This window comes from Arachis stenosperma, chromosome 1 (genome assembly GCF_014773155.1).
Source record: "Arachis stenosperma cultivar V10309 chromosome 1, arast.V10309.gnm1.PFL2, whole genome shotgun sequence".
Classification (NCBI taxonomy): Eukaryota; Viridiplantae; Streptophyta; class Magnoliopsida; order Fabales; family Fabaceae; genus Arachis; species Arachis stenosperma.
Window position 1 is genome coordinate 108,613,515 of NC_080377.1, and position 21,226 is coordinate 108,634,740.

Genomic DNA, 21,226 nt, shown 5'->3' on the forward strand with positions numbered 1-21,226 from the left:
CAGCCCAGCGTTTAACGCCAGAATTGGCTCAAAACGTGATTTTGCATGCCATTTGGTGCAGGGATGACTTTTCCTTGACACCACAGGATCTGTGGACCCCACAGGATCCCCACCAACCCCACCACTCTCTCTTCTTCTTCACCCATTCACCAATCACCTCAACACCTCTTCCCCAAAAACCCTTCACCTATCAAATCCCATCTTTCTCTTCACCACTCACATCCATCCTTCATAAAACCTCACCTACCTCACCATTCAAATTCAAACCACTTTCCCTCCCAAACCCACCCTCACTTGACCGAACCTTACCCTTCCCCTCTCCTATATATACCCTTCTTCACCCCTTCATTTTCACACAACCTAAACACCACTTCTCCCCCTCTTTGGCCGAACACTATGCCAATCCCTTCTTCCTCATTTCTTCTTCTTCTACTCTCTTCTTTCTTCTTTTGCTCGAGGACGAGCAAACCTTTTAAGTTTGGTGTGGTAAAAGTGTTGCTTTTTCGTTTTTCCATAACCATTTATGGCATCCAAGGCCGGAGAAACCTCTAGAAAGAGGAAAGGGAAGGCAAAAGCTTCCACATCCGAGTCATGGGAGATGGAAAGATTCATCTCAAGGATGCATCAAGACCACTTCTATGAAGTTGTGGCCTTGAAGAAGGTGATCCCCGAGGTCCCTTTTTCACTCAAAAAGGGTGAATATCCGGAGATCCGACATGAGATCCGAAGAAGAGGTTGGGAAGTTCTTACCAACCCCATTCAACAAGTCGGAATCTTGATGGTTCAAGAGTTCTATGCCAATGCATGGATCACCAAGAACCATGATCAAAGTGTGAACCCGGATCCAAAGAATTGGCTTACTATGGTTCGGGGGAAATACTTGGATTTTAGTCCGAAAAATGTAAGGTTGGCATTCAACTTGCCTATGATGCAAGGAGATGAACATCATTACACTAGAAGGGTCAACTTTGATCAAAGGTTGGACCAAGTCCTCACAGTCATATGTGAAGAGGGCGCACAATGGAAGAGAGATTCAAGAGGGAAGCCGGTTCAATTGAGAAGGCATGACCTCAAACCCATGGCTAGAGGATGGTTGGAGTTTATCCAACGCTCAATCATTCCCACTAGCAACCGGTCCGAAGTTACTCTAGACCGGGCCATCATGATCCATAGCATCATGACTGGAGAAGAAGTGGAAGTTCATGAGGTTATAGCCCAAGAACTCTATAAGGTGGCAGATAAGTCCTCTACCTTAGCAAGGTTAGCCTTTCCTCATCTCATTTGTCACCTCTGTTATTCAGTTGGAGTTGACATAGAGGGGGACATCCCCATTGATGAGGACAAGCCCATCACTAAGAAAAGAATGGAGCAAACAAGAGACCCCTCTCATCATGAGATCCCTGAGATACCTCAAGGGATGCACTTTCCTCCACAAGACTATTGGGAGCAACTAAACACCTCCCTAGGAGAATTGAGTTCCAACATGGGACAACTAAGGGTGGAGCACCAAGAACATTCCATCCTCCTCCATGAAATTAGAGAAGATCAAAGAATCATGAGAGAGGAACAACAAAGACAAGGAAGAGACATTGAGGAGCTCAAGCACTCCATAGGATCTTCAAGAGGAAGAACAAGCCGCCATCACTAAGGTGGACCCGTTCTTTAATCTCCTTGTTCTTTATTCTTCTGTTTTTCGAAAATTTATGCTTATGTTTATCCATGTTTGTGTCTTATGATCATTAGTGTCTTAGTGTCTATGCCTTAAAGTTATGAATGTCCTATGAATCCATCACCTTTCTTAAATGAAAAACTGTTTTTAATCACAAAAGAACAAGAAGTACAGGATTTCGAATTCATCTTTAAAACTAGCTTAATTAGTTTGATGTGGTGGCAATACTTTTTGTTTTCTGAATGTATGCTTGAACAGTGCATATGTCTTTTGAATTTGTGGTTCATGAATGTTGGCTCTTGAAAGAATGATGAAAAATGAGACATGTTACTGAGGATCTGAAAAATCATAAAAATGATTCTTGAAGCAAGAAAAAGCAGTGAATACAAAAAAAAAAGAAGGAGAAAAACGAAAAAAAAAAAGTGGAGAAAGAAAAAGAAAAGAAAAAGAAAGAAATAAAGTTGTGATCCAAGGCAAAACGAGTGTGCTTAAGAACCCTGGACACCTCTAATTGGGGACTTTAGCAAAGCTGAGTCACAATCTGAAAAGGTTCACCCAATTATGTGTCTGTGGCATGTATGTATCCGGTGGTAATACTGGAAGACAGAGTGCTTTGGGCCACGGCCAAGACTCAATAAGTAGCTGTGTTCAAGAATTATCATACTTAACTAGGAGAATCAATAACACTATCTAGATTCTGAGTTCCTAAAGAAGCCAATCATTTTGAATTTCAAAGGATAAAGTGAGATGCCAAAACTGTTCGGAGGCAAAAAGCTACTAGTCCCGCTCATCTAATTTGGAGCTAAGTTTCATTGATAATTTGGTGTCTATAGTATATTCTCTTCTTTTTATCTTATTTGATTTTCAGTTGCTTGAGGACAAGCAACAATTTAAGTTTGGTGTTGTGATGAGCGGATAATTTATACGCTTTTTGGCATTGTTTTTAGTATGTTTTTAGTATGATTTGGTTAGTTTTTAGTATATTTTTATTAGTTTTTAGTTAAAATTCACTTTTCTGGACTTTACTATGAGTTTGTGTGTTTTTCTATGATTTTGGGTATTTTCTGGCTGAAATTGAGGGACCTGAGCAAAAATCTGATTCAGAGACTGAAAAGGACTGCAGATGCTGTTGGATTCTGACCTCCCTGCACTCGAAGTGGATTTTCTGGAGCTACAGAAGCCCAATTGGCGCGCTCTCAACGGCGTTGGAAAGTAGACATCCTGGGCTTTCCAGCAATATATGATAGTCCATACTTTGCCCAAGATTTGATGGCCCAAACCGGCGTTCAAAGTCACCTTCAGAATTCCCAGCGTTAAACGCCGGAACTGGCACCTAAGTGGGAGTTAAACGCCCAAACTGGCACAAAAGCTGGCGTTTAACTCCAAGAGAAGTCTCTACACGAAAATGCTTCAATGCTCAGCCCAAGCACACACCAAGTGGGCCCGGAAGTGGATTTTTATGTCATTTACTCATCTTTGTAATTCTTAAGCTACTAGTTTCCTATAAATAGGACCTTTCACTATTGTATTTTAATCTTTCAATCTTGGGATCTTTTGATCATGTTTTTATGATTGAACCCTCTTTGGGAGGCTGGCCTCACGGCCATGCCTAGACCTTGTTCTTATGTATTTTCAACGGTGGAGTTTCTATACACCATAGATTAAGGTGTGGAGCTCTGCTGTACCTCGAGTATTAATGCAATTACTATTGTTCTTCTATTCAATTCCGCTTGTTCTTTGTCCAAGATATCACTTGTTCTTCAACTTGATGAATGTGATGATCCGTGACACTCATCATCATTCTCACCTATGAACGAGGTGATTGACAACCACTTTTGGTCTACGAGCAACCAAGGCTCTAGTGTTTATCTCTTGGATTCCTGATACATGATGCATGGTTGATCGCCTGACAACCGAGTGCTCGCCTGACAAACGAGCCAGCCATTCCGTGAGATCAGAGTCTTCGTGGTATAGGCAAGAACTGATGGCGGCATTTAAGAGAATCTGGAAGGTCTAACCTTGTCTGTGGTATTCTGAGTAGGATTCAATGATTGAATGACTGTGACGTGCTTCAAACTCCTAGCAGGCGGGGCGTTAGTGACAGACGCAAAAGAATCACTGGATTCTATTCCGGCCTGACCGAGAACCGACAGATGGATAGCCGTGCCGTGACAGGGTGCGTTGAACATTTCCACTGAGAGGATGGGAGGTAGCCACTGACAACGGTGAAACCCTTGCATAAGCTTGCCATGGAAAGGAGTAAGAAGGATTGGATGAAGACAGTAGGAAAGCAGAGAGACGGAAGGGAAGGCATCTTCATACGCTTATCTGAAGCTCTCACCAATGATATACATAAGTATCTCTATCTTTATCTTTATGTTTCATTCATCATCTATGCCCATTTGAGTCTGCCTGACTGAGATTTACAAGGTGACCATAGCTTGCTTCATACCAACAATCTCCGTGGGATCGACCCTTACTCGCGTAAGGTTTATTACTTGGACGACCCAGTGCACTTGCTGGTTAGTTGTGCAAAGTTGTGTTTATGCCATGGTATTGAGCACCAAGTTTTTGGGGCCATTACTAGGGATTATTTGAGTTGTGAAAAGTAGTGATCACAATTTCGCACACCACTGCACCTTTCTGGCGTTTAAACGCCCTTTGTGTACCAATGCTGGCATTTAACGCCAGCTCTGCTACCTTTCTTGGCATTAAACGCCAGGCTGATGCCCTTTTCTAGCATTTAACGCCAGCCAGACTCCAGATAGCCCTTTCTAGCGTTAAATTCCAGTCTGGCTGCCAATTCTGGCGTTTAACACCCATAATGCTGCCAGACTGGGTGTTAAACGCCCATTCTGCTATCCTTACTCGCGTTTAAACGCCAGTAAGCTCGTTCTCCAGAGTGTGCTATTTTTTATGCTGTTTTTTATTCCACTTTAATTTTGCAGCTGTTTTTGTGACTTCACATGATCATCAACCTAAAGAAGCCATAGATGAACACTAGAAAATAAAAATGAGAAAGTGATTAACATAGATAAATAAGATTGGGTTGCCTCCCAATAAGCGCTTCTTTAATGTCAATAGCTTGACAGTGAGCTTTAATCTAGTCTCAGCTTTGAGCATTCTTGCTCAACATTACCTTCAAGGTAATTTTTGACTCTCTGCCCATTAACAATAAACTTTTTGTCAGAGTCAATATCTTGAAGCTCTACATATCCATATCGTGACACACTTGTAATCACATATGGTCCCTTCTATCAGGATTTCAGTTTCCCAGGGAACAATCTGAGCCTAGAGTTAAATAGCAAAACCTTCTGTCCTGGCTCAAAGACTCTAGATGACAGCTTTCTGTCATGCCACCTTTTTGCTTTTTCCTTGTAAATTTTAGCATTTTCGAAAGCATTGAGTCTGAACTCCTCTAGCTCATTCAACTGGAGTAATATCTTCTCTCCAGCTACCTTAGCATCAAGGTTTAGGAACCTGGTTACCCAGTAGGCCTTGTGTTCCAGTTCCACTGGCAAATGACAGGCTTTTCCATACACAAGCTGGTATGGAGAGGTCCCTATACGAGTCTTGAATGCAGTTCTGTATGCCCACAGAGCATCATCCAGACTTCTTGTCCAATCCCTTCTACGGGTGTTTACAGTCTGTTTTAGGATTCGTTTTAGTTCTCTATTTAAGACTTCAGCCTGCCCATTTGTCTATGGGTGATATGGAGTTGTTACTTTGTGGTTAATTCCATATCGGACCAGAGCAGAGTCAAGCTGTTTATTGCAGAAATGAGTGCCTCCATCACTGATCAGTACTCTAGGAACACCAAACCTGCTGAAGATATGCTTCTGGAGAAACTTTATCACTGTTTTAGTATCATTAGTGGGTGTTGCAATTGCCTCCACCTATTTAGATACATAATCTACTGCCACCAGAATATAAGTGTTTGCATATAAAGGTGGGAAAGGTCCCATGAAGTCAATACCCCATACATCAAACAACTCAATCTCTAAGATCCCTTGCTGAGGCATGGCGTAACCGTGAGGCAGATTACCAGCTCTCTGGCAACTGTCACAGTTACGTACAAACTCTCGGGAGTCTCTATAGAGAGTAGGCCAGTAGAAGCCACATTGGAGGACCCTTGTGGCTATTCGCTCGCTTCCAAAATGTCCTCCATATTGTGATCCATGGCAGTGCCATAGGATCTTCTGCGCCTCTTCTCTAGGTACATATCTACGGATTATTTCGTCTGCACACCTCTTAAAGAGGTACGGTTCATCCCACAAGTAGTACTTTGCATCAGAAACTAACTTCTTTGTTTGCTGCCTACTGTACTCTTTGGGTATGAATCTCACAGCTTTATAGTTTGCAATGTCTGCAAACCATGGTGCTTCCAGAATGGCAAACAATTGCTCATCCGAAAAGGTTTTAGAAATCTCAATAAAAGGGAGGGATGCTCCTGCTACTAGTTCTATCCGGGACAGGTGGTCAGCTTCTTGGTTTTCTGTCCCTTTTCTGTCTCTTATTTATATATCAAACTCTTGCGAAAGCAACACCCATCTTATGAGTCTGGGTTTTAAATCCTGCTTTGTGAGGAGATATTTTAGAGCAGCATGGTCAGTGTACACAATTACTTTTGATCCTACTAAATAAGATCTGAACTTGTCAATGGCATGAACCACTGCAAGTAGCTCTTTTTCTGTGGTTGTGTAATTCTTCTGCGCGTCATTTAAAATGCGGCTAGCATAATGAATGACATGCAGAAGCTTTTCATGCCTCTGTCCCAATACTGCACCAATGGCATGGTCACTAGCATCACACATTAGTTCAAATGGTAATGTCCAGTCTGGTGCAGAAATGACTAGTGCTGTGACTAGCTTAGCTTTCAGAGTCTCAAACGCATGCAGACACTCTGTGTCAAAGATAAATGGCGTATCAGCAGCTAACAGATTGCTCAGAGGTTTTGCAATTTTTGAAAAATCCTTTATAAACCTTTTATAGAATCTTGCATGCCCCAGAAAGCTTCTGATTGCCTTAACATTGGCAGGTGGTGGTAATTTTTTAATTACTTCTACCTTAGCTTGATCCACCTCTATTCCCCTGTTCGAGATTTTATGCCCAAGGACAATTCCTTCAGTCACCATAAAGTGACATTTCTCCCAGTTTAAAACCAGGTTAGTCTCTTGGCACCTTTTCAGAACAAGTGCTAGATGATCAAGACATGAGCTGAATGAGTCTCCAAATACTGAGAAGTCATCCATGAAGACTTCTAGAAATTTTTCTACCATATCATAGAAGATAGAGAACATGCACCTCTGAAAGGTTGTAGGTGCATTGCATAGACCAAATGGCATCCTTATGTAGGCAAATACTCCAGATGGACATGTGAACGCGGTTTTCTCTTGGTCCTGAGGATCTACTGCAATCTGGTTATAACCTGAGTAGCCATCCAAAAAGCAGTAGTAATCATGATGCTAGTCTCTCTAGCATCTGGTCTATGAATGGTAAAGGAAAATGATCCTTTCTGGTGGCTGTATTGAGCCTTCTGTAGTTAATACACATACGCCACCCTGTAACTGTTCTTATAGGAACCAGTTCATTCTTTTCATTATGAATCACTGTCATGCCTCCCTTTTTGGGGACAACTTGGACAGGGCTCACCCAGGGGCTATCCGAAATAGGATAAATATTCCCAGTCTAGTAATTTAATAACCTCTTTCTGCACCACCTCCTTTATGGTGGGATTCAGCCGCCTCTGTGGTTGAACCACTGGCTTGGCATCATCCTCTAATAGGATCTTGTGCATGCATCTGGCTAGGCTAATGCCCTTGAGATCACTTCTGGACCACCCAAGAGCTGTCCTGTGTGTCCTTAGCACCTGAAGTAGTGCTTCCCCTTCCTGTGGCTCTAAGGCAGAGCTTATGATCACTGGAAAAGTGTCATCTTCTCCCAGAAACGCATATTTCAGGGATGGTGGTAGTAGTTTGAGCTCGGGCTTAGGATGCTTCTCCTCTTCATGAGGAGTTATCAAAGGTTCTTCTATTTTTTTTATTCCTCCAAATTAGGCTGAACATCTTTAAAGATGTCCTCTAGCTCTGATTCAAGACTCTCAGTCATATTGACCTCCTCCACCAGGGAGTCAATAATATCAATGCTCATGCAGTCTCTTGATGTGTCTAGATGCTGCATAGCTTTGTCAGCATTCAACTTAAACTCATCCTCATTGACTCTCAGGGTCACTTCCTATTTTTGGACATCAATGAGAGTTTGTCCAGTTGCTAGGAAAGGTCTTCCTAGAATGAGAGTTACACTCTTGTGCTCCTCCATTTCCAGTACTACAAAGTCTGTGGGAAAGGTGAATGACCCAACCTTGACAATCATGTCTTCAATTATGCCTGATGGCATTTTAATAGAACCATCAGCAAGTTGGAGACATATCCAGGTTGGTTTGACTTCTTCAGTCAAACCAAGCTTTCTGATAGTGGATGCAGGTATCAGGTTGATACTCGTCCCAAGATCGCATAGAGTTGTCTTGGTACAAGCACCCTCTAATGTGCATGGTATCATAAAGCTTCTGGGATCTTTAAGCTTCTTTGGTAAGCTTTTCAGAATGACTGCACTGCATTCTTCAGTGAGGAAAACTTTTTCAGTTTCTCTCTAATCCTTCTTATGACTTAAGATCTCTTTCATGAACTTAGCATAAGAGGGTATTTGCTCAAGTGTCTCTACAAACATAATCTTTATTTCAAGAGTCCTGAGATAATATGCAAAGTGGGCAAATTGTTTATCCTGTTCTGCTTGGCAGAATTTTTGAGGATAAGGCATATTAGCTTGATATTCTTCAACTTTATTTACTGTAGGTTTATTTCCTACAGAAGTAGTTGGAGAAGCCTGCTTAAGGGGGTTGTTATCAGCACCTGCAGGTGTCTGATCCCTTATTGGCGTTTGAACGCCAGGATTGGGGATTGGATGGGCGTTTAACGCCAATTTTCCACCCTTTTCTAGCGTTTGGATGCCAGAATTGGCCATCCACTGGGCGTTTAACGCCAATTTTGTACCCTTTCTGGCGTTTGAAAGCCAGAATCATTCCTCTCTGGGCTTTCAGAGAGATTTTGGGCAGTGGCTTGATCATCCTCTGTCATTTGTTCCTTTCTTGCCTTCTTGCTGCCTTGAGTTGAGGCATTCAATGTCTTTCCACTTCTCAGATGAACAGCTTGGCACTCTTCTGTTATTTGTTTAGATAATTGTTGTCTTGTCTGATCCAATTGTGCTTCTATATTTTTGTTAGCATTTTGAGTGTCTTGTAGCATCTCTTTAAATTCTACTAACTGTTTTGTTAGAGCAAGTAATTACTGATTGAGTTCAGCAACTTATTCTAGAGGACTAAGTTCGGTGGATACTGCTTTAGCCTCTTCTTTCATGGAGGACTCACTACTTAAGCACAGATGCTGATTTCTAGCAACTGTATCAATGAGCTCTTGAGCCTCCTCAATTTTCTTTCTCATGTGCATAGATCCTCCAGCTGAGTGGTCTAGAGATATCTGGGCCTTTACTGTAAGCCCGTAGTAGAAGATGTCTAACTGCACCCACTCTGAAAACATTTCAGAGGGGCATTTCCTTAGCATCTCTCTGTACCTCTCCCAGGAATCATAAAGAGATTCATTATCCTCTTGTTTAAAGCTTTGGATGTCCAGCCTTAGCTGTGTCATCCTTTTTTGAGCGAAATATTGATTCAGAAATTTGTCTGACAACTGTTTCCATGTTCTTATGCTGGCGTTGGGTTGGTTTTTTAACCATCTCTTAGCTTGGTCTTTTACAGCAAATGAAAACAGTAATAATCTGTAGACATTCTGATCCACTTTCTTATCACATACTGTGTCAGCAATTTATAAGAACTGTGCCAAAAACTCAGTAGGTTCTTCCTGGGAAGACCGGAATATTGACAATTATGCTGCACCATGATAATGAGGTGAGGATTTAACTCAAAATTACTGGCTTTGATGGAGGGTATACAGATACTACTTCCATATGAAGCAGTAATGGGGTTAGCATATGACTCCAGAGTCCTTCTAGACTGTTCATTTCCACTTAGGTCCATGATAGAGAAAGGAAGATGATGTGAATTGCAAATAAACAATTTTTCTCTCATTTTTTTTGAAAACCAAAATAAAAAGGAAAAAAATAAATAAAATAAATGAAAAATTGAATCTAAGTTTAAAAAATTAAGAAGGGAAAAACAAATAAAAGAAATTAGAAAACGAAACTAATTAATTAATTAAAAAGATTTGAAAAATTTTGCATATGATTTTCGAAAAATGAAGAGAGAGAAAGTGGTTAGGAAGTTTTGAAAAATATATGTCTTAAAATTAAAGATACTTGTAAGAAAATAAATAAAAGAAAAGATTTGAAAAAGATATGATTTTAAAATTTGAGATTAGAAAAGATAAGATAAGATTTTGAAAAAGGTATGATTTTTGAAAAAGATTTGAATTTTGAAATTTAAAACTAAGATAAGAAAAAAATAAAAATTTTAAAATAAAAATCTGAAAATTTTTTTAAATGGAAAATTTGAAAATTTAATTAAAATAAAGAGAAAAGATATTTTTGAATTTAATGTGGAAAGAGAAAAACAATAAAATGACACCAAACTTAGAATTTTTAGATCAAAACAAAGAAAACAAACAAGAAAACTTTGAATGTCAAGATGAACACCAAGAACACTTTGAAGATCAAGATGAACACCAAGAACAATTTTTGAAAATCTTTAGGAAAATAAAAACACAAAGGACACCAAACTTAAAAATTTTTATATTTTGGACACTAATAATTCGAAAATGCACAAGAAAAACAAGGAAAGACACAAAACAAGAAAAACTAAAGATCAAACAAGAAAAATAAACAAGAACAACTAGAAGATCAAGAAACAACACAATGTATATATTTTTGAAAAATTTTTAAGAAAAATTAAAACATGCAATTGACATAAGACTCAAATAAGAAACGAAATTTTTTTTTGAAAAGAAAATAAAGGACTCAAAGTTAGTGACTCTAAACCAAAAAGATAAATTCTTCCTAATCTAAGCAACAAGATGATCAGTCAGTTGTCCAAACTCGAACAATCCCTGACAACGGCGCCAAAAACTTGGTATGCGAAATTGTGATTCACACTTTTCACAACTCCGCATAGCTGACCAGCAAGTGCACTGGGTCGTCCAAGTAATACCTTACGTGAGTAAGGGTTGATCCCACGGAGATTGCCAGCTTGAAGCAAGCTATGGTTATCTTGTAACTCTTAGTCAGGAGATTAAAAATAAAAAGGATTTTGTTTGTGAAAAGTAAAAGAGCATGAAAAGAATGGTACTTGTTATTCAATAATAGAGAGCAGGTTGAGGTTTCATAGTTGCTCTGTCTTCTGAATTTCTGCTTTCCTACTGTCTTCTTCTTCCAAAAATGCATGTCCCTTCCATGGCAAGCTGTATGTTGGTGGATCACCGTTGTCAATGGCTACCATCCGTCCTCTCAGTGAAAACATGTCCTCTACAATTTCCCGCATGGCTAATCAACTATCGGTTCCCACTTGTGTCGGAATAGGATACATTTATCCTTTTGCACATTGTCACTGCACCCAACATTCGCGAGTTTGAAGCTCGTTACAGTCATCCCATCCCAGATCCTACTCGGAATACTACAGACAAGGTTTAAACTTTTCGGATCTCAAGAATGCTGCAAATTGGTTCTAGCCTCTACCACGAAGGTTTTGATCTCACGAGTTTGAGTGCTCTGTTGTCAGGAGATGGAGGTCAAACTCGTGGATTAGAAACCCAAGAGATACGCACTCAAGCTGTCGCCCGATGACTACGTTAAGCTCATGTAAAACGGAAGTGGTTGTCAGGCACGCGTTCATAAGTTGGAAAATGATGATGAATGTCATGGATCATCACATTCTCCATGTTGAAATACGAGTGAGTATCTTAGAATAGAAACAAACATGATTGAATAGAAAATAGTAGTAATTGCATCAATCTATGAAAACACAGCAGAGCTTCTCACCACTACCTATGGGGTTTAGAGGTTCATACTGTAGAAGATACAATAGGATTTTTCAAAAATGTCATAAGTTACAAAATAAATCTCTAAAAGTAGTTTTTGTACTAAACTAATAACCTAAGTTTACAGAGAATGAGTAACTAGATGCAGAGAGTGCAGCAATCCACTTCCGGGGCCCACTTGGTGAGTGTTTGGGTTGAGCTTCCTAGCTTTCACGTGCATGTGCCGTTTCTGGAGTTAAACGCCAGCTTGGATGCCAGTTTGGGCGTTTAACTCCAACTTTGGTGCCAGTTCTGGCGTTTTATGCCAGAAAAGGGTCTTTGGTGGGTGTTTAAACGCCAGTTTGGCCCATCAAATCTCGGGCAAAGTATGAACTATCATATATTGCTGGAAAGGCGAAGATGTCTACTTTCCAACGCAGTTGAGAGCGCGCCAATTGGATTTATGTAGCTCCAGAAAATCCACTTTGAGTGCAGGAGGGTCAAAATCCAACAGCATCTGCAGTCCTTTTTCAGCCTCTGACTCAGATTTTTGCTCAAGTCCCTCAATTTCAGCCAGAAAATATCTGAAATTACAGAAAAACACACCAACTCATAGTAAAGTCCAGAAATATGATTTTTGCATACAAATTAATAAAAATATAACAAAAAATGAATAAAACATGCTAAAAACTATATGAAAACACTACAAAAAAGCGTATAAATTATCCACTCATCAATACCCCACCATGAAGGGGTATTCGTGTCATTATTATTATTATTATTATAAACCCTTTAAGATCTAGATATTGAAGAAAGTATGTAGCTTATTTAGCACCATAACTTGGACTTGAAAAACAGATTATTAAACTTGGTTATGTTGCCTTTTATAATGAGATTAATTTTACTATAATGTGTGACCCATCATGAATTGCGTCTCATCTCTTTTGTTTTTAATCAAAGTTTATTGAAATATACCAAAATATATATATAGGATGGATGTGACTGCCAAAGAAAAAGAAGAAACCAGATATTAATGATAGGGAATGAGAGAAAAGGGAGATCAGTGTTGGCATCATGGTAAGGTCCAACAAGATCGAGCAGCCACATCACATGCTTTAAGTAGTGTAATGTTGGTCACTCTCACTCCCTAATTCTATACCCATATAATATGTATATCCTTTTCCATTATCCTAATTTTTTGCCCCTCAATCACCCCATTCTCTTCTCCACATTTATTCACTACATTGAAATGTTATAATATTTATAGAAGTATTCACTTGTCGAGTTTGTTAGCTTGTAAAGACTTTAATGAATAGATATCTGACCCAAAAGATCAAACTTTCAATACTTGATTAATAATAAAAGATATCTCTTCTACTTAACCGCATTCCTTGAATTAATTATTTAATTATAAACAATATATGCTCTCTCTCTCTCTCTTTCAATTATATGTATATGTTTATCCAAAAGAAATCTATATATGGATAAAATGAAATTATATATTTTCTAAGTTTAGTGGAAAAACAAGGTCAATCTGTTTTCATTATGACATTATGTATATTAATGCACTGTAATGTAGGTAGGCATCAAATAAGAGTGTAAATCAAGCAAAGTAGTGTAATTTACATTCAAATCCGGATTATCTGTTATTTCTTGATTTTTCTTCCATGTTTCTTTGCTTCATTCACTTTATACTTTATAGTTTATACTAAGTAGTTTGTGAGATCAAACAAACGTACTCTCACAAAACATATGTACATGTTTCCAACGTTTTTTATTATTTCAATTTTCAGTTAACAGAATTAATTGCTAATAATTTGTTAGTACTAATTAGATTAGATATGAATCATCATTCCAATTCGGTTCCAATGACCCCTTATAACTCCTACAATTCTCATCAGTCATAATATCCTTCTTATCCATAAACAAATCTGATATTTTGCATTTTTATTTTAAAAAGAAAAATGTTAACACTCACTTTTTAGTTCTGAATTATTCATGACAATATGATATGTTTTTTCCCCATTATTGTTCCTTCACTCTTCCTTCAATTTGATCCTTTCTTTTTCCTTCTCTCCTTTTTTATTATATCTTATATGTATTCATATTTGGTTTTCTCAGTTGCATTGTTTGTTCACCCTTCAAAGGGAAACGAGTTTCTAAGAAACAACCTTTGTTGTCTGCATCTGTTTGATCCTTCTCAGGTAAATGCCTTCTACAACTATTCTTTCTGCATGTTGTTAATGTGTTTGGTGGGGTTAGGAAAACGTGTTTCAGTACAATGCTCAGTGAGAAAATGAGAAAAACAAAGATTGTTAACACCAATAATGGCACATGCTGCTGAATCTAGCTGGCAGTACTGATATTCCACTCTGCTGAATATAGTTTAGCTTTCCTTATATTTTTAACAGGGACATAAATTTCGAGTTGGTTTTTGATAAGGATAAATTAGTTGTACTTGCACACTTGGTCTATTTCATTAATTCAAAAGATTTTTTTTCTTAATGTTCATTTATTGGTTAAGGATTTTGATGAAAGTCCTATCATGGTTTATTTATTTATTTGTGAAGGTTTCCTAATGAGTTGAAAAAGGGGGGGTTGAATCAAGGAAACACAAACGATATTTTACAGTTTATGCAGACTGATAAATCAATTTGAATGAACGTATTTATACTAATATAAGGTGGATAAGTAGAACCATATGACTATGTTGTTTCGTTGCTAAATCGGTATAAGCAATTCAATCGATTTTCTGGATTAGAGTGCTGCATAATGTGAGTTGGAGTGTTGTTGCTGCATAAATTGAGTTCATGGTATTTGATATCCACTAAAATTCTTTCTTTAACTTTTCATTTCTATGTTTCTGATAAATCAATCTTTGGTTGCATATCATTGTACTGTGGTATGAGCAAGAGAAAAAATGTCAAGTGTAAAGAGATCTTCATGAAATTAGCTACATGAATTCCAAGTTATATATATATACCAATACTTGTGTGTGATTTACGTGCTTCTTAATCTGTAGTGGTATTTGGATTTAGAGGATTTTGCTTGAGTAGTTAACTTGTGTCATATATTGCTGTGGCATTGTTTCACTCTATGGTTGTAACTATTTCTCTTCTATCTTCACAGGTGCTTGATCTTCCTTACTCATTTATTCGAGATTCTTTAAGTTTTGGATAACATTTCAAATTTAAGGCTCAATAACTTGGAACTGGAAAAAGGATGGTGGCAAGATCATGCATCAATTTGTTGGACTTGGTGCCAAGGGAAGTTTTAAATTTCCCTCAAACTCATCGAGCTCTTCGGCGAGTTATGACAGTTCCAAGAACATTTTCTGATGTAGATGGCAAAAGAAGGGATGATGATGATGATGATGATGAAGCGGAGGATTATTCAAATACTTTCTCATCAGAATGCAACCAAAAGATAATCATAGTAGCAAATTTTCTTCCAATCAATGCTGAAAAGGACAAAAAAACCGGCAGATGGTGTTTTACTTATGATGAAGGTTCTATTTTGTGGCAGTTAAAAGATTCTATCTCTTCTGAAACCGATGTTTTTTACGTGGGATCGTTGAAGGCCGATGTAGATGCTAGCGAACAAGGGAATGTTTCTGTTGAGTTGTTGGAGGAGTTCAATTGTGTGCCTACTTTCATTCCTTCAAAACTACAGAAACAATTCTATAATGGATTCTGCAAGCAACATTTGTGGCCTATATTCCATGACATGTTGCCAATGCATGCTGACTTTCGCAATGGCTTCGATCGATCCTTATGGCAGGCTTATGTGTCTGCTAACAAGATTTTTGCAGATAAAGTCATGGAGGTCATTAATCCAGAACAGGATTATGTGTGGGTTCATAATTATCATCTTATGGTTCTTCCAACATTTCTGCGAAGGCGTTGTAATAAGATCAAGCTAGGATACTTCCTTCATAGTCCATTTCCTTCATCAGAAATCAATAGGACTTTACCTGTTAGAGATGAAATTTTGAAAGCATTACTCAATTCAGATTTAATTGGCTTTCATACATTTGATTACGCACGCCATTTTCTTTCGTGTTGTAGTCGAATTCTTGGCTTAAAGTCTGAATCTAAAAGGGGTTACATTGAGCTTGAATACTTTGGCCGTATAATATGCATTAAAAGTTTGCTAGTGGGGATTCATGTGGGTTGGCTTCAATCTGCATTAGACCACTCTTCTTCTTTAGTCAAAGCCAGAGAAATCTACAAGAAATTTAAGGGTAAGAAACTTGTTCTTGGTGTTGATGATATGGACATATTCAAAGGTATCAGTCTAAAGCTCTTGGCAATGGAAGAACTCCTTCAGCAGTATCCGGAATTTCAGGGTGAATTTGTGCTTGTCCAGATTGTCAAGGAAGCGCAGAAGGAGACATATATTACTGCTAATAGGATAAACAAAAGGTTTGGTTTTGCTGGTTACCAACCTGTGATCATCATTGATCATCCTATTCCTGTGTATGAGAAGATTTCTTACTTTGCTTTGGCAGATTGTTTCGTTGTGAATGCGGTAAGAGATGGTATGAATTTGATTCCATATGAGTATGTAGTGTGTAGGCAGGGGAGTTCTAAAATGGATGAAGCTCTAGAACTTGATCCTGATTCTCCACATACAAGTGCACTTGTAGTTTCCGAATTCATGGACTGCTCGCCATCTCTTGGTAGCGCAATCCGGGTGAATCCATGGGACATCAATGGTGTAGCTAATGCAATGAATTTGGCCATCAAAATGCCAAGTGGAGAGCAACAGTTGCGACACAATAAGCACTATCGATATGTTAAGTCTCATGATTTAGCTTACTGGAGCAGAAGTTTTATGCGGCATCTAGAACACTCTAGTAAGGATCATTTTAGGAATCATTGCTGGGGAATGGGGTTTGGTCTGAGTTTTAGAGTCTTGTCCCTTTCTCCAAGTTTCAGGAAGGTTTCGAATTACAACATTGTCTCAGCATATAGAAGGACTAGTTGCAGGGTAATTTTTCTGGATTATGATGGTACAATTGTGCCTCATTCCTCTGTTGTTAAACTCCCAAGTGCTGAAGTCATAGCCATTCTAAATAACATTTGCAATGACCCTAATAACACAGTGTTTATAGTAAGTGGCAGAGGAAAAACCACATTGGGTGAATGGTTCAATTAGTGTAAGAATCTTGGTATAGCAGCTGAGCATGGTTATTTTGTGAGGCAAGTGATTTTATAATCAATGACATCCAAAAAATTCCTTTTGGTATCTGCATTATGAAGCTTTTTCTTTTTCTGTTGGATCTTTTCTGCAGATGGGGTCAAGAATCAACTTGGGAAATGAGTCATATTAGTACAAACTTTGTATGGAAAAGCATTGCTGAACCTGTGATGAGATTGTACACCGAGGCAATGGAAGGCGCCTATATAAAGACCAAAGAGAGTGCCTTGGTATGGCATTATCGCAACACAGATCCTGATTTTGGATCTTGGCAAGCCAAGCAGCTGCTAGATCACCTTGATGGTGTTCTTGCAAATGAGCCTGTAGTTGTTAAGAAAGGAAAGCATATCATTGAAGTAATGCCACAGGTATCTACCAATCTTTTTCATCTCTTAACCTATGAATATGGTTGTACTTAAATATCTTAATATTTGCAGGGGATTACCAAAGGTCTAGTTGCAGAGGAGGTTCTTTCTTCCATGGCCGAAAATGGGAAATCGCCAGATTTTGTATTGTGCGTTGGGGATGATAGGTCTGATGAAGACATGTTTGAGAGCTTATTAACCAAAGCTTATGGTGGAGCATCTTTGCCAGCACCAGAAATCTTTTCATGCACTGTTGGTCAAAAACCAAGTAAAGCTAAGTACTACTTAGATGATACAGTGGATGTGATGAGGTTACTCCAAGCTCTTGGTGCTTCTTGTAATGACCAAAAAAAAAAAAAAAAAAGAAGGAAAGGAAAGCACGTGGGGGGCACATGCCCCCACTTAAATTTTCTTTCCCTATTTCCCCTCCCCTCTTTCGAAGACCCGTCCCCCGTCCCCCTTTCTTTCTTTCACTTTCTTTTATTTCCTTCCAACAAAACCTAAAACCTTCTCTTCTTCTTCTCTTCTCATTCAACTCTTCCATCTTCTCATCTCTTCTTACAATTTCACACCATTATCAAACTCATCTTCATTATCTTACCTTTCTTTCTTTTTCTACTCTATCTCTATTTATTCAAAATCTCATTTTCTCAAAACCCCAAATCATGGAATGTCAACTTAATGAGTGAAAGAAGCATTCAACTTTGAGTTCCAATTATTATTGAGGTTTCAAGGTAACTCTTTGACTTAATAATTAGCCATATCCCCAATTTTGTCATCTCTATATTTATGGGTATATATAAATCCGAATTTAGGGTTATTAGAATTAGGAAATTTGGGACTTTTGGTCAAGATGAGTTAGATTATGTTAATTGACAATGTTAGTAGCTCACAAACATCATTATTGTCATATTTTTAGAGTTGTAGAGTTATTGGACATCATTTGGTAGCTCATTGGCGCGCTCAGAGTTGCTTCCGGTTCTTTGAAATCAAGTTGTGAGTGGATATTATATCTATAATTGTTTTTAAATATATTATTATCAATATTTTGTTGAATCATTAATTTTGGAGTCTGAAGATATTTTACTATTGTGATTTTTGAATTTTTGAAATGAATAATGATTCGTGAAACTCACAATTTTATAAAAATACACACGAGACGATATTTATATATTTTGTAAAGCATACATGTTTTTTTTTATTTGACTTTATTAAATTTTAATTAAATTTTAGTATGCATTCTTATATATATATTTTTGATTTAATATGAAAGAATTAGTAATATGTTATAATTATTAGAGATTTGTTATAAATGATTTGGTTTGGATTGGTTTGGGAGACTCTGACTAGAAAACCGTAGTTAACGGCGGTTATGACGTTAACTTAGATGCATCTAACTCAGACCTCAGCTAGCAGGGGCGTTGCTAGCCCAACGTGTAGGCCACACGTTGGATCTGTTATACCGTACGGGCACATTAGAGGAAAGGGCTACCCTTAGAGGTGGAGCCGCCCTAAATGTGTAATATTTGATTTGATTTGACTTCTGGAATGAGAACTCCCATTTCAGTTCATCCGCTTAACTACCTATCTTTTTGTTTGCATAATTAATTAATATAAATTTCTCATTTCTGAAAGGAAATATAATTTTCAAGGTAAACTCTGTATTGTCTCGTGTGGGTTATAGATGTAATGTTTGCTCACTGAGTTGTAAAACTCACCCTATTATATTCCCATATTTTTCAGATACAGGAGTCATTCCCGGTTCCATTCCACCTGCCCCTCAGTAGATCTTAGTCATTTTGGTGAGCCCTTCTTCTTTCCAAGGGCTAAGTAATTATGTAATGGAACCTTTGCTCAAAAAATTCAGATTATGTCAATGCTCCATATGTCACAGGCAGGATCCTCGTGTGGGTTATGTTATTTTGAATCTTGAACTGTTTAGGTAGTAATTATGATTTGGTGATGTAAGACTTATGGTTTTAACTATATACTCTAGTTATCAACTTGATATATATATATATATATATATATATATGATGCGTATTCTGGATATATTTGGTTGTGGATATGATTGGAGTATGTTGTTGTTGTTGTCTTTGGAAATGGATGTTTATTGTTGATACAGGGAGTTAATATGTATGTGGGTAAGGTCCTAAAAACAGAGGAGATTCTGTCAGTTTTTCTGAAAATTTGGTCGTTTGGCTTGCTGAGGGACTTGTCCCTTGAGCGCCAGTCATGGCTTGGTTCGGGCCATGACAAAGTGGTATTAGAGCCTTAGGTTTTCCTGTGTAATATGGAGCAAGTGTTCTCTAGTAAGATCACAATTGTGCAAATGGAAGCCGGCCTATTTTCACAAAGTGTGATGTTACTAGAGGCCTATAGGAAGTTGTCATCAATCCTTTTTCTCATGATTCCTTCTGTCTGTCCTATTCTCTTTGAACTCCATATACATATGTCGTTGGTGATCCAATTGCTTTATTTACTCGATAGGTGGAAGATGCCACCTAAGAAAAGACGTGGTGGAGCTGTTAATGCTCCTGATACTGCTGAATCTAATAGGACAGTTTCTCCGCCACTTGGAGCGCTTCGACAAAGGCCAAGGAGCCAAAGGATAGCTGATAGGCGCGAAGGAGAGAACCCCGCAGTAAGAGAGGCTCAACCGGACTTAGCGACTGAATTAAGGGGAATGAATCAAACCCTTAATGCGGTATTACAGGCCCTAACAAATCAAAATAGGGGCGGAGCAGGCTTTCCTAGTATGCCAAATCCTCAGCCTCATAGAGTTCATCAATTGTTTGGGGATCAAGAGCCACCAATTGAGAAGTATTTAAAGTTGAATTCATCCACTTTCAATGGAGATTCATTGGATGAAGATCCACAACAATATCTAGAGGACGCAAAGAAAGCTATTCGAGCTCTCAAGTGCACCAAGGAATGGGTTGTTGAGTTAGTATCCTACAACTTGCGTGGTTCGGCAAGATATTGGTATGAGTCTCTTCTTGAGAGCAAAGAAGCAATCGGACTTCCTCCTCCTTCTTGGGAAGAGTTCACTGAAGAGTTTCTCGCTCGATTTTATCCAGCTAACAAGCAAGCAGAAGATGCAATTGCCTTTGAAAGATTAAGGCAAGAAAACATGACAGTGACTGAGTATGCTAAGGAGTTTACTAGACTTTCTAAGAGTGCTCCATACTTGGTGAATTCAGAAGAGATGAAAGTTCGTCGTTTTGTTCGTGGATTGGCAGAACCTATGTTCACTACTCTTATGCCTGAAGTCGGACGCATGTCTTTTAAGGATGTCCTAAACTCTGCTTATGGAATTGAAGCTGGGATAGCAGAGAGAAATGCTTTTAAGGATGTTGGTAAGAAGCCTAAGATGAAGGGACAATTTTCTGGTGGAGCTAGTTCAGGAGGATTTCAGTCTCATCATGGTCAGACTAATTAGCAAGGTTATTTGGGGTATCGAGCTCGTCCTCAATCATCTTTCGGTGGGGTTGCTTCTTTTGGATCTGTTCCTATGAGTGTTTCAAGTCCAAGACCTTTTGTTGGGGGCACCCCTCAATCTAGTGGACATGGTTCTAATCAGACAAGACTAACTAAATCTTACTGCCAGCAGTGTGGGATCTACCATTCCGGTATATGTTTCAAGGCTACTGGTGCATGTTTTGGTTGTGGTCAATCTGGTCATCTTAGGAGGGATTGTCCAAATCCTAGAGGAGGCTTTGCTCCAGGTGTTGCACGTCCTACAACACCAATGCCATCATCTTCAGCTATATCTATTGGAAATTCTTCTGGTCCTAGTGGCAGAGGAGCTGGTGGCAGGGGTCAGGCTTATAACAGAGGAGGGAGCCAAAGAGGAAGAGGTCAGGCACGTGTGTATGCTTTGACACGTCAAGATGCTCAAGCTTCTAATGCTGTGGTGGCAGGTACTTTACAAGTTTGTTCTTTAGATGCTCGAGTGTTATTTGATACGG

The 21,226-nt window shown here is 38.6% G+C and overlaps 1 long non-coding RNA gene and 1 pseudogene across 1 annotated transcript; both read left to right on the top strand.

Moving 5' to 3' along the window:
* The first annotated feature begins 14,910 nt into the window (after positions 1 to 14,910).
* Positions 14,911 to 17,588, top strand: LOC130983310 (probable alpha,alpha-trehalose-phosphate synthase [UDP-forming] 9; annotated as a pseudogene).
* An 88-nt stretch (positions 17,589 to 17,676) lies between these two features.
* Positions 17,677 to 19,231, top strand: LOC130961752 (uncharacterized). The gene is made up of 3 exons (XR_009079613.1): positions 17,677 to 17,989; positions 18,175 to 18,251; positions 18,999 to 19,231. It is a non-coding gene; the product is annotated as an uncharacterized LOC130961752 (long non-coding RNA).
* The last annotated feature ends 1,995 nt before the right edge of the window (positions 19,232 to 21,226 follow it).